The following is a 12,670-nucleotide window of genomic DNA, read 5'->3' on the forward strand; positions in this document are numbered from 1 at the left end:
TAACAAAGTCTTAATAATACCTTTGAATACAGATAGCCTAATTAGGAATGGTATGTGTCGATCAAAATCTAATATTGCTATTTACATGTTACTAATGCTACATTATACACACCTTAGGCTGCAAAATGTTTCTCAATCAAGGTTCTCCTCACAGCATTCCCAATGGCATCGGCAGCATGGTCCACCACGGTCTCCTCAGGTAGGCCCTCCTCAGCCTCCTCAGCCAGGTCCTCCTCAGCCTCCTCAGGTAGGTCCTCCTCAGCCTCCTCAGGTAGGTCCTCCTCAGCCTCCTCAGGTAGGTCCTCCTCAGCCTCCTCAGGTAGGTCCTCCTCAGCCTCCTCAGGTAGGTCCTCCTCAGCTAGGTCCTCCTCAGCCTCCTCAGGTAGGCCCTCCTCAGCCTCCTCAGGTAGGCCCTCCTCAGCCTCCTCAGGTAGGCCCTCCTCAGCCTCCTCAGGTAGGTCCTCCTCAGCCTCCTCAGGTAGGTCCTCCTCAGGTAGGTCCTCCTCAGCCTCCTCAGGTAGGTCCTCCTCAGCCTCCTCAGGTAGGTCCTCCTCAGCCTCCTCAGGTAGGTCCTCCTCAGCCTCCTCAGGTAGATCCTCCTCAGCCTCCTCAGGTAGGTCCTCCTCAGGTAGGTCCTCCTCAGCCTCCTCAGGTAGGCCCTCCTCAGCCTCCTCAGGTAGGTCCTCCTCAGCCTCCTCAGGTAGGTCCTCCTCAGGTAGGTCCTCCTCAGCCTCCTCAGGTAGGTCCTCCTCAGCCTCCTCAGGTAGGTCCTCCTCAGGTAGGTCCTCCTCAGCCTCCTCAGGTAGATCCTCCTCAGCCTCCCCAGGTAGATCGTCTCCTCGTCTCTTGCCAAAGTTATACAGAACTGCCACTGCAATAATGACTGTCAGTGTAGTGTCCATCTTCGTGCAGAACCCCTCCTTTAGGCACGGGAATCTTTTTTTCCACACTCCAAAAACTCTATGAGACCTCCTGCCAGGATATGAGGTGTTGTATTCTCTCTCTTCAGGTGTCTGGGGGCATGTTATGTATTTCTTTTATATTAATATTATTATTATAATAACTAGGCAAGTCAGTTAAGAACATATTCTCATTTACCATGACAAGCCCTAACCTGGACAAGCCCTAACCTGGACAAGCCCTAACCTGGACGCCGCTGGGCCAATTTTGCGCCGCTCCATGGGACTCTGAATCACGACCAGTTGTGATACAGCCTGGAATCGAACCAAATCAAATTTTATTTGTCACATACACATGGTTAGCAGATGTTAATGCGAGTGTAGCGAAATGCTTGTGCTTCTAGTTCCGACAACGCAGTAATAACCAAACAAGTAATCTAACTAACAATTCCAAAACTACTGTCTTATACACACAAGTGTAGGGGGATAAAGAATATGTGCATAAAGATATATGAATGAGTGATGGTACAGAGGGGTATAGGCAAGATACAGTGGATGGTATCGAGTACAGTATATACATATGAGATGAGTATGTAAACAAAGTGGCATAGTTAAAGTGGCTAGTGATACATGTATTACATAAAGATGCAGTAGATGATATAGAGTACAGTATATACATATGAGATGAATAATGTAGGGTATGTAAACATTATATTAGGTAGCATTGTTTAAAGTGGCTAGTGATATATTTACATCATTTCCCATCAATTCCCATTATTGAAGTGGCTGGAGTTGAGTCAGTGTGTTGGCAGCAGCCACTCAATGTTAGTGGTGGCTGTTTAACAGTCTGATGGCCTTGAGATAGAAGCTGTTTTTCAGTCTCTCGGTCCCAGCTTTGATGCACCTGTACTGACCTCGCCTTCTGGATGATAGCGGGGTGAACAGGCAGTGGCTCGGGTGGTTGATGTCCTTGATGATCTTTATGGCCTTCCTGTAACATCGGGTGGTGTAGGTGTCCTGGAGGGCAGGTAGTTTGCCCCCGGTGATGCGTTGTGCAGACCTCACTACCCTCTGGAGAGCCTTACGGTTGTGGGAGGAGCAGTTGCCGTACCAGGCGGTGATACAGCCCGCCAGGATCCTCTCGACTGTGCATCTGTAGAAGTTTGTGAGTGCTTTTGGTGACAAGCCGAATTTCTTCAGCCTCCTGAGGTTGAAGAGGAGCTGCTGCGCCTTCTTCACGATGCGGTCTGTGTGTGCTACGGGGCGGTAGTCGTTTAGCTCAGTTACCTTAGCTTTCTTGGGAACAGGAACAATGGTGGCCCCTTTGAAGCTTGTGGGAACAGCATACTGGTCGAGGGATTGATTGAATATGTCCGTAAACACACCAGCCAGCTGGTCTGCGCATGCTCTGAGGGCGTGGCTGGGGATGCCGTCTGGGCCTGCAGCCTTGCGAGGGTTAACACGTTTAAATGTTTTACTCACCTCGGCTGCAGTGAAGGAGAGGCCGCATGTTTTGGTTGCAGGCCGTGTCAGTGGCACTGTATTGTCCTCAAAGCGGGCAAAAAAGTTATTTAGTCTGCCTGGGAGCAAGACATCCTGGTCCATGACAGGGCTGGTTTTCTTTTTGTAATCCGTGATTGACTGTAGACCCTGCCACATAACTCTTGTGTCTGGGCCGTTGAATTGAGATTCTACTTTGTCTCTATACTGACGCTTAGCTTGTTTGATTGCCTTGCTGAGGAAATAGCTACACGGTTTGTATTCGGTCATGTTTCCGGTCACCTTGCCTTGATTAAAAGCAGTGGTTTGCGCTTTCAGTTTCACGCGAATGCTGCCATCAAGCCACGGTTTCTGGTTTGGAAATGTTTTAATCATGTTGGTTTAATCTGGTTTGGGAATGTTTTAATTGCTATGGGAATGACATCTTCAACGCACGTTCTAATGAACTCGCACACCGAATCAGCGTATTCGTCAATGTTGTTGTCTGATGCAATACGAAACATATCCCAGTCCACGTGATGGAAGCAGTCTTGGAGTGTGGAGTCAGCTTGGTCGGACCAGCGTTGGACAGACCTCAGCGTGGGAGCTTCTTGTTTTGAGTTTCTGTCTGTAGGCAGGGATCAACAAAATGGAGTTGTAGTCAGCTTTTCCGAAAGGAGGGCGGGGCAGGGCTTTATATGCATCGCCGAAGTTAGAATAGCAATGATCCAAGGTTTTGCCAGCCCTGGTTGCGCAATCGATATGCTGATACAATTTAGGGAGTCTTGTTTTCAGATTAGCCTTGTTAAAATCCCCAGCTACAATGAATGCAGCTTCAGGATTTATGGATTCCAGTTTGCAAAGAGTCAAATAAAGTTCGTTCAGAGCCATCGATGTGTCTGCTTGGTGGGGAATATATACGGCTGTGATTATAATCGAAGAGAATTCTCTTGGTAGATAATGCGGTCTACATTTGATTGTGAGGAATTCTAAATCAGGTGAACAGAAGGATTTGAGTTCCTGTATGTTTTTGTGACAACACCACGTCTCGTTAGCCATAAGGCATACGCCCCCGCCCCTCTTCTTACCAGAAAGATGTTTGTTTCTGTCGGCGCGATGCGTGGAGAAACCAGCTGGCTGCACCGACTCCGATAGAGTCTCTCCAGTGAGCCATGTTTCTGTGAAGCAAAGAACGTTACAGTCTCTGATGTCCCTCTGGAATGCTACCCTTGCTTGGATTTCACCAACCTTGTTGTCAAGAGACTGGACATTGGCGAGAAGTATACTAGGGAGTGGTGCACGATGTGCCCGTCTCCGGAGTCTGACCAGAAGACCGCTTCGTTTCCCTCTTTTACAAAGTCGTTTTTTGGGGTCACCGGCTGGGATCCATTCCGTTGTCCTGGGTGAAAGGCAGGACACAGGATCCGCTTCGCGAAAGTCATATTCTTGGTCGTACTGATGGTGAGTTGACGCTGCTCTTATATTCAGTAGTTCTTCTCGACTGTATGTAATGAAACCTAAGATGACCTGGGGTACTAATGTAAGAAATAACACGTAAAAAAACAAAAAACTGCATAGTTTCCTAGGAACGCGAAGCGAGGCGGCCATCTCTGTCGGCGCCGGAAGTAGCGACGCCTCTAGCACTGAGATGCAGTGCCTTAGACCACTGCACCACTCGGGTGCCCCATCAAATTAAATTGTATTTTACACATGCACTGAAAACAACAGGTGCAGACCTTACAGTGAAATGCTTACTTACAAGCCCTTAACCAACAATGCTTTAAGAAGTTAAAAAAAAAAATAAGTTTGACACTTATTTTTTTCTTAACTTCTTAAAGCATTGTTGGTTAAGGGCTTGTTTACTTGATGTAAAAAATAGATAAGTAGACAGTAGAAAATAAAAGTAACAAATAATTCAACAGTAGCAGTAAACTAACAATCAAGGCTATATACAGGTACCATACAGAGTCAATGTGCGGGGGGCACCGTTCGTCGAGGTAATGGAGGTAATATGTACATGTAGGTAGAGTTAAAGTGACTATGCATAGATAATAAACAGAGAGTAGCAGCAGGGTAAAAGAGGGGTCTGGGTAGCAACGGGGTGAATGTGAAGGAATGTTCCCCAAGCCGTGAGCTTGGTCCAGGGGAAATCCTTATTATTACGTGAAACCGACTCCACCCATGAGTTGATAAATCCATTACCAGGGTTACAGCTTCCAAGCCCGTTCCACTCATAACTATTTCTATGCTACTGTCAGCTTGTTGACGGGTGGAAAGTTCTTTTATATCAGTTAACTAACTACTAGGTAAATAATAACATCGTAACGTTATCTATATAGATAAAGGAATTATTCATACTAGGACAACAGTCAAATACTATCTAGCTAGATAACCATAATAACGTGACTTCGTCAGTGGCAAGATTAACAGAGTTAGTGCGACAGGCTCGCTAACGGAGTTAGCTAAAGCTGCTAGCCTACGTACTTACTAGTCGAGGGATGTAGCTAACGTTAACTAAACATAACGGTCGGTCTGGCCAACCGGTGCAACAGCATTGAACTGTACTGTTATTTATATGATGCTGTCATTCTGAAAACTGTATAGTTTTCAGCCAACCCCCTCTGGGGGCCTCCGTTATAATCACACACATACTCACTCACTCACTCACTCACTGCACCGCTAACGCGTTGACTGCGGTAGGACTCGATGGGCATCTACCTGCTTAGCAGTTAGCTAACTAACTATTAAAGCAAAACTAGTTGTCAACAAAGTCCGCTTCTAAATGGTTTAGATCGTAGTGATAATAGTTAGTGACATTTACTGACTGTCTCGTGTGAAGAGCCTCTATTTGATGCGGTGATTCGTAGCCTGTCCGGTCTGTGCGAGTTGCGTTGCTCCAGTCGGTCCACTCAGATACCTGTCGACCAGCTCTGCTCTCTGCCCAAGTGCGCCTGCGCGTCACCCATACGGTCCCAGTGGCAAGGTTTGACCTGCGTCACAGCGAAACTGCATCACCTCGTGTCCCCCCGGGTGCCATGGTGGATCTATATCACTTGAGGTTTTATTCATTCAGCCTAATCTGTTGCAAAAAGTTTCTTAAACGAAGGCAAAACGGAACGAAACGAGGGACTTTGGGACAGTTCGAAATGTTACTGTTACTGTTTATTATATATACTGTTGCTTAGTAACTTTATCCCTACCGAGCCACCGCATTTTCGAACGTTGCTATGGGTACAGCCAAACAACGGAAGTGATGGTTCCGATTTCCGCTTTACCACCTTACTGCGTCACATTTGCAAACTTCAAATCAAATCGCATTTGTCACATGCGCTGAATACAACAGGTGTAGATCTTATCGTGAAATGCTTACTTACAAGCCCTTAACCAACAATGCAGTTCAATACATAGAGTTAAAGAACATATTTACTAAAGTAAAAAATAAAAAAGTAGCACAAAATTACATAATAATGAGGCTATAAACAAGGGTTAATTTTCAGTTAGCTGCAGCTATGGACTGGAACGAGCTGCAAAAAAACCTCAAACTGGACAGTTTTATCTCCATCTCTTAGTTCAAAGACTCAATCATGGACACTTTTACTGACAGTTGTCGCTGCTTTGCGTGATATATTGTTGTCTACACCTTCTTGACCTTTGTGCTGTTGTCTTTGCCCAATAATGTTTGTACCATGTTGTGCTGCTACCATGTTGAGGTCATGTTGTGCTGCTACCATGTTGAGGTCATGTTGTGCTGCTACCATGTTGTTGTCATGTTGTGTTGCTGCCATGCTATGTTGTTGTCTTGGGTCTCTCTTTATGTAGTGTTGTGTTTTTCCTGTATTGTTTTAATCCCAGCCCCCGTCCCCGCACAAAGCCTTTTGGTAGGTTGTCATTGTAAATACGAATTTGTTCTTAACTGACTTGCCTAGTAAATTAAAGGTTCAATTAAATAAAACATGGACACTAATAACTTCAGGGGATTTGGCCACAAACATTGAACTTTGTCAAATTTCACCCATAACCCATGTAGTTGTTTTGTTAGCCACCTGACTATAACATGTAAACAACTTAACCCTTTAACTTCTTAAATTTCTTGAATTGAAATTGATCCCAACCCTGTTATGGGGTAAACATTGACCCCAACCCTGTTATGGGGTAAACAGAGACCCCAACCCTGTTATGGGGTAAACAGAGACCCCAACCCTGTTATGGGGTAAACAGAGACCCCAACCCTGTTATGGGGTAAACAGAGACCCCAACCCTGTTATGGGGTAAACAGATGTAAAAGTAGTGGCCCCCCAGACTAAATAGGACCCCAACCCTGTTATGGGGTAAACAGAGACCCCAACCCTGTTATGGGGTAAACAGAGACCCTAAATGGGATATATTTTATTTATATTAGACCCCAACCCTGTTATGGGGTAAACAGAGACCCCAACCCTGTTATGGGGTAAAATTGACCCCAACCCTGTTATGGGGTAAACATTGACCCCAACCCCAGAGACCCCAACCCTGTTATGGGGTAAACAGAGACCCCAACCCTGTTATGGGGTAAACAGAGACCCCAACCCTGTTATGGGGTAAACATTGATCCCAACCATGTTATGGGGTAAACATTGACCCCCAACTCGGTGTCCTTTGACAGCTCTTTTGTCTTGGCCATAGTGGAGTTTGGAGTGTGACTGTTTGAGGTTGTGGACAGGTGTCTTTTATACTGATAACAAGTTCAGACAGGTGCCATTAATACAGGTAACGAGTGGAGGGCAGAGGAGCCTCTTAAAGAAGAAGTTACAGGTCTGTGAGAGCCAGAAATCTTGCTTGTTTGTAGGTGACCAAATACTTATTTTCCACCATAATTTGCAATTAAATTCATACAAAATCCTACAATGTGATTTTCTGGATTTTTTTCTCTCATTTTGTCTGTCATAGTTGAAGTGCACTTATGATGAAAATTACAGGCCTCTCTCATATTTTTAAGTGGGAGAACTTGCACAATTGGTGGCTGACTAAATACTTTTTTGCCCCACTGTACATATGAGATGGGTAATGCAGTATTTACATTCAATTAAAGTGACTAAGATACCGAAGAATAGTATAGAGTACAGTTTATACATATGAGATGAGTAATGCAAGATACGGAGACATTATTAAAGTGTCTAGTGTTTCATGTCCTTAAAGTGGCCAGTGATTCCTAATTTATGTCTATCGGCAGCCGCCTCTGATGTGCTAGTGATGGCTTTTTAGCAGTCTGATGGCCTTGAGATAGAAGCTGTTTTTCAGTCGCCTCGGTCCCAGCTTTGATGCACAAGTACTGACCTCGTCTTCTGGATGATAGCGGGGTGAACAGGCAGTGGCATGGGTGGTTGTTGTCCTTGATGATCCTTTTGGCCTTCCTGTGACATCAGGTGCTGTAGCTGTCATGGAGGGCAGGTAGTTTGCCCCCGGTGATGCGTTGTTTCCTGAGGTCAACAATCATCTCCTTAGTTTTGTTGACATTGAGTGAGAGGTTATTTTCCCGGGACCACACTCCCAGGTCCCTCACCTCCTCCCTGTAGGATGTCTTGTCATTGTTGGTAATCAAGCCTACTATGGTTGTGTTGTCTGCAGACTTGATGATCGAGTTGGAGACGTGCATGGCCACGCAGTCATGGGTGAACAGGTAGTACAGGAGAGGGCTGAGCACGCACCCTTGTGGGGTGCTGTGTTAAGGATCAACAAAGAGGTGTTGTTTTCTACCTTCACCACCTGGGTGCGGTCCGTCAGGAAGTCCAGGACCCAGTTGTACAGGGCGGGGTTCAGACCCAGGGCCTCGAGCTTGATGATGAGCTTGGAGGGTACTATGGTGTTGAATGCTGAGCCGTAGTCAATGAACAGCATTCTTACATTGGTATGCCTCTTGTCCAGATGGGATAGGGCACCTGCTAACCATGTGTATGTGACCAATACATTTGATTTAGGGCACACCGGCTCAGTGCTAACAGTATAACTCTGGTTCATAGACACATGATTACTGCATACAATAGCTGTAGGATCAGCTGAGGCATTCAGGGTAGTTAGAGGGACATAAATTAGGTTACTTACATTGTGTCTTCCAACACCCCTGGGATAATTTACATTTGCTGAAGCATTATGACAACTCAGCAACACAATGGTAGGGATTAACTGAGCTGGGCTTGGGTCATTGATAAGTCACTGTCTCGACACAGCCTTATAATGCTGTGAAAGGATCCAGGAACCCAAATCATTTGAGTGGATCACTTCCTCCTTATAAAACAAGCTTTGTTTCCAGAAGGTATCAACATTGTCAGTAAACGTTTCACCCACAGAGCTGCAATAGTCTGGTAGCCAGTTATGGATGGATAACAGTCTGCTGAACTGTTCAATAGTCTGGTAGCCAGTTCTGGAGGGATAACAGTCTGCTGAACTGTTCAATAGTCTGGTAGTCAGTGAGAGGGATAACAGTCTGCTGAACTGTTCAATAGTCTGGTAGCCAGTTATGGATGGATAACAGTCTGCTGAACTGTTCAATTAGCCAGTTCTGATAACAGTCTGCTGAATGGATAGTTCTGGAGATCAGTCTGCTGAACTGTTCAATAGTCTGGTAGCCAGTTATGGAGGGATAACAGTCTGTAACTGTTCAATAGTCTGGTAACTGTTATGGAGGGATAACAGTCTCTGGTAGTCTGGTAGCCAGTTCTGGAGGGATAACAGTCTGCTGAACTGTTCAATAGTCAGTTAGAGGGATAACAGTCTGCTGAACTGTTCAATAGTCTGGTAGTCAGTTAGAGGGATAACAGTCTGCTGAACTGTTCAATAGTCTGGTAGGGATAACAGTCTGCTGAACTGTTCAATAGTCTGGTAGTCAGTTCTGGATGGATAACAGTCTGCTGAACTGTTCAATAGTCTGGTGGTAGCCAGTTAGCCAGTTCAATAGTCTGGTAGCCAGTTATGGAGGGATAACAGTCTGCTGAACTGTTCAATAGTCTGGTAGCCAGTTCTGGAGGGATAACAGTCTGCTGAACTGTTCAATAGTCTGGTAGCCAGTTATGGAGGGATAACAGTCTGCTGAACTGTTCAATAGTCTGGTAGCCAGTTATGGAGGGATAACAGTCTGCTGAACTGTTCAATAGTCTGGTAGTCAGTTATGGAGGGATAACAGTCTGCTTAACTGTTCAATAGTCTGGTAGCCAGTTAGAGGGATAACAGTCTGCTGAACTGTTCAATAGTCTGGTAGCCAGTTCTGGAGGGATAACAGTCTGCTGAACTGTTCAATAGTCTGGTAGTCAGTTAGAGGGATAACAGTCTGCTAAACTGTTCAATAGTCTGGTAGCCAGTTCTGGAGGGCTGAAAGTCAGCTGAACCGTTCAATGCCACGATTTAGGGAGGGCAGAGGGACAGATATTATGGGGCGTTTGTTGGTGTAAAGCAGAGACCCAATCAGTTCTTTAAAATCCGTCTTCAGGTGTTCTGAGCTGCCCTTCATGTCATTGAACCCCACAGAATCTATGATAGACTCAATGTCCTGATACAGGTGCAAAATGTCTGGGAACAGCTTACTGATGTCTTGTCCAGTGCTCCTGGATAGCACAATGTTTGTGCTCCAGGGACTGAGACATTTCTCACTGTTGAACTGCCCAATACAACGCCCGGAGAAGGGAATGGAGAAATCTGACCATGCCTACCCCTCACACAATTGGTTTAACCTTTCACAGGTTGATGAGAAGCAGGATAGCGTACATCTCGTCTTGGGCTTCTTGGGAGGAAATGGCGGGAGTCTTTTAGGTTCCAGTTGTTGCTAGTCAACTTTCAGTGGAGTGTCTGAGCATCTTTTAGAATCCCTCCTAAAACCTTGCCTGTTTTGTTTTGGTTGATAGTTCTCCCTTCTGTTCGTGTGACATTTTTGGTTTTCTTGCAGGGGAATATTTATTTTCATTTGACCTTTAATTAACTAGGCAATTCAGTTAAGAACAAATTCTTATTTAAGGAACAACTTTCAAAGCAGAATTACATTTCAATTGTTCCTCAACTATATAGTATGATATACAATTTTGTAGCTCTGAGTCTCTACTTTTATTCAATGTAAAAAAAATACAATTTCAAATGATTTTGCTACATACTTCATCCAGGTGGTGGGTCACACATTTTAGCATTTTCATACCTTTATTTAACTAGACAAGTCAGTTAAGAACTAATTATTACTTTACCTTTATTTAACTAGACAAGTCAGTTAAGAACTAATTATTACTTTACCTTTATTTAACTAGACAAGTCAGTTAAGAACTAATTATTACTTTACCTTTATTTAACTAGACAAGTCAGTTAAGAACTAATTATTACTTTACTTTTATTTAACTAGACAAGTCAGTTAAGAACTAATTATTACTTTACATTTATTTAACTAGACAAGTCAGTTAAGAACTAATTATTACTTTACCTTTATTTAACTAGACAAGTCAGTTAAGAACTAATTATTACTTTACCTTGATTTAACTAGACAAGTCAGTTAAGAACTAATTATTACTTTACCTTTATTTAAATAGACAAGTCAGTTAAGAACTAATTATTACTTTACTTTTATTTAACTAGACAAGTCAGTTAAGAACTAATTATTACTTTACATTTATTTAACTAGACAAGTCAGTTAAGAACTAATTATTACTTTACCTTTATTTAACTAAACAAGTCAGTTAAGAACTAATTATTACTTTCAATGACGGCCTAGGAACGGTGGGTTAACTGGCCTAGGAACAGTGGGTTAACTGGCCTAGGAACAGTGGGTTAACTGGCCTAGGAACAGTGGGTTAACTGGCCTAGGAACAGTGGGTTGACTGGTCTAGGAACAGTGGGTTAACTGGTCTAGGAACAGTGGGTTAACTGGCCTAGGAACAGTGGGTTAACTGGTCTAGGAACAGTGGGTTAACTGGCCTAGGAACAGTGGGTTAACTGGCCTAGGAACAGTGGGTTGACTGGTCTAGGAACAGTGGGTTAACTGGTCTAGGAACAGTGAGTTAACTGGTCTAGGAACAGTGGGTTAACTGGTCTAGGAACAGTGGGTTAACTGGCCTAGGAACAGTGGGTTAACTGGCCTAGGAACAGTGGGTTAACTGGCCTAGGAACAGTGGGTTAACTGGTCTAGGAACAGTGGGTTAACTGGCCTAGGAACAGTGGGTTAACTGGCCTAGGAACAGTGGGTTAACTGCCTGTTCAGGGGCAGAACTACAGATGTTTATCTCGTCAGCTCAGGGACTCGATCTTGCAGCCTTTCAGTTACTAGTCCAATGCTCTAACCACTAAGCTGCTTTGGGACCATTTCTGTTGGTTTTGGGACTTGAACATTCTGACATTTATTTGTGGCTAATTTAATTGGTTTTGTGAATTTATACACTTTTAATATAATATCTGATTATTTTTCTCACTTTATTAATTTTGTCTGTTTTGCTTCAGTCACTCTCATAGGAAAACAATATTTATTTTATATGGTAGCATAGTTTACAATCCAAGCTGATTATTACAATGTTCCCACCAGACTGTTTCCACAACCTAATGAAACATTCTGGGAACCATTAAAGAACAGACTAAATGTGTTCTGGGAACGTTCTTGTAACACCAGGTGAATGTTTTTGGCACTGTAAAAGAAAAGTTGTAGAATCAGCAACACAACGGGACAGTTTCGGAACATATATATTGTGATGTTCCCACCAGACTGTTCCCACAACCTAATGAAACATTCTGGGAACCTTTTAAAGAACACATTACATATGTTTATAGGAACGTTCTAGCAACATCATGCAAATGTTTTATACAAACATACAAACTTTTGGGGAATGTTCTATTGTGGTTGTTAAATGTTACATGAAATATCCTTGGAATGTTCTCTTAAAACACATTTGATAAATAAATATATGATATCATTCTAATGTTACATAAAACTCTAACTAGAACTTAATGGGAATCTGAGCTAACGTTCTGGGAATGTTCCCGGTTTGCTGGGGAGGAGGAAGGTATATGCACCATAATACACGATCAGTGTGCCAGACATTATCTCTAGGCTAAAACATGAATCCTTTATTCATTACAGGTTCAAGTACAAAGTTAAAATGCCTTTAGTTATTCTGCTTTAGTTATTCTGCATACAAGATACAAGAGTACATAATATTGCCTTTGACTCTCTACCACAACTAAATACAGCCATTGGAAAGACAACCTTATTCTAACTATAGATCTGATATATTCTATATTTATTTTAGCACCTTTTGAAACATCACCGGTCCTTCCTCTTCAAAACACATTTCATT

General features: G+C 43.5%; 1 protein-coding gene across 10 annotated transcripts in view; it reads right to left on the minus strand.

Moving 5' to 3' along the window:
* LOC135506264 (microtubule-associated protein RP/EB family member 3-like) overlaps window positions 1-5,336 on the minus strand; it is a 42,289-nt gene extending 36,953 nt beyond the window's left edge. For 3 of the 10 annotated variants that reach the window (XM_064925786.1, XM_064925785.1, XM_064925788.1), the window contains exon 1: window positions 5,204-5,336. The gene's annotated coding sequence lies outside the window, so the exon portion shown is untranslated. The other 7 variants (XM_064925791.1, XM_064925789.1, XM_064925787.1 and 4 more) reach the window with 5 other exon arrangements.
* Between the last annotated feature and the right edge of the window lie 7,334 nt (window positions 5,337-12,670).

The sequence above is a fragment of the Oncorhynchus masou genome, chromosome 19 (assembly GCF_036934945.1).
Source record: "Oncorhynchus masou masou isolate Uvic2021 chromosome 19, UVic_Omas_1.1, whole genome shotgun sequence".
In the NCBI taxonomy this organism is placed as follows: domain Eukaryota; kingdom Metazoa; phylum Chordata; class Actinopteri; order Salmoniformes; family Salmonidae; genus Oncorhynchus; species Oncorhynchus masou.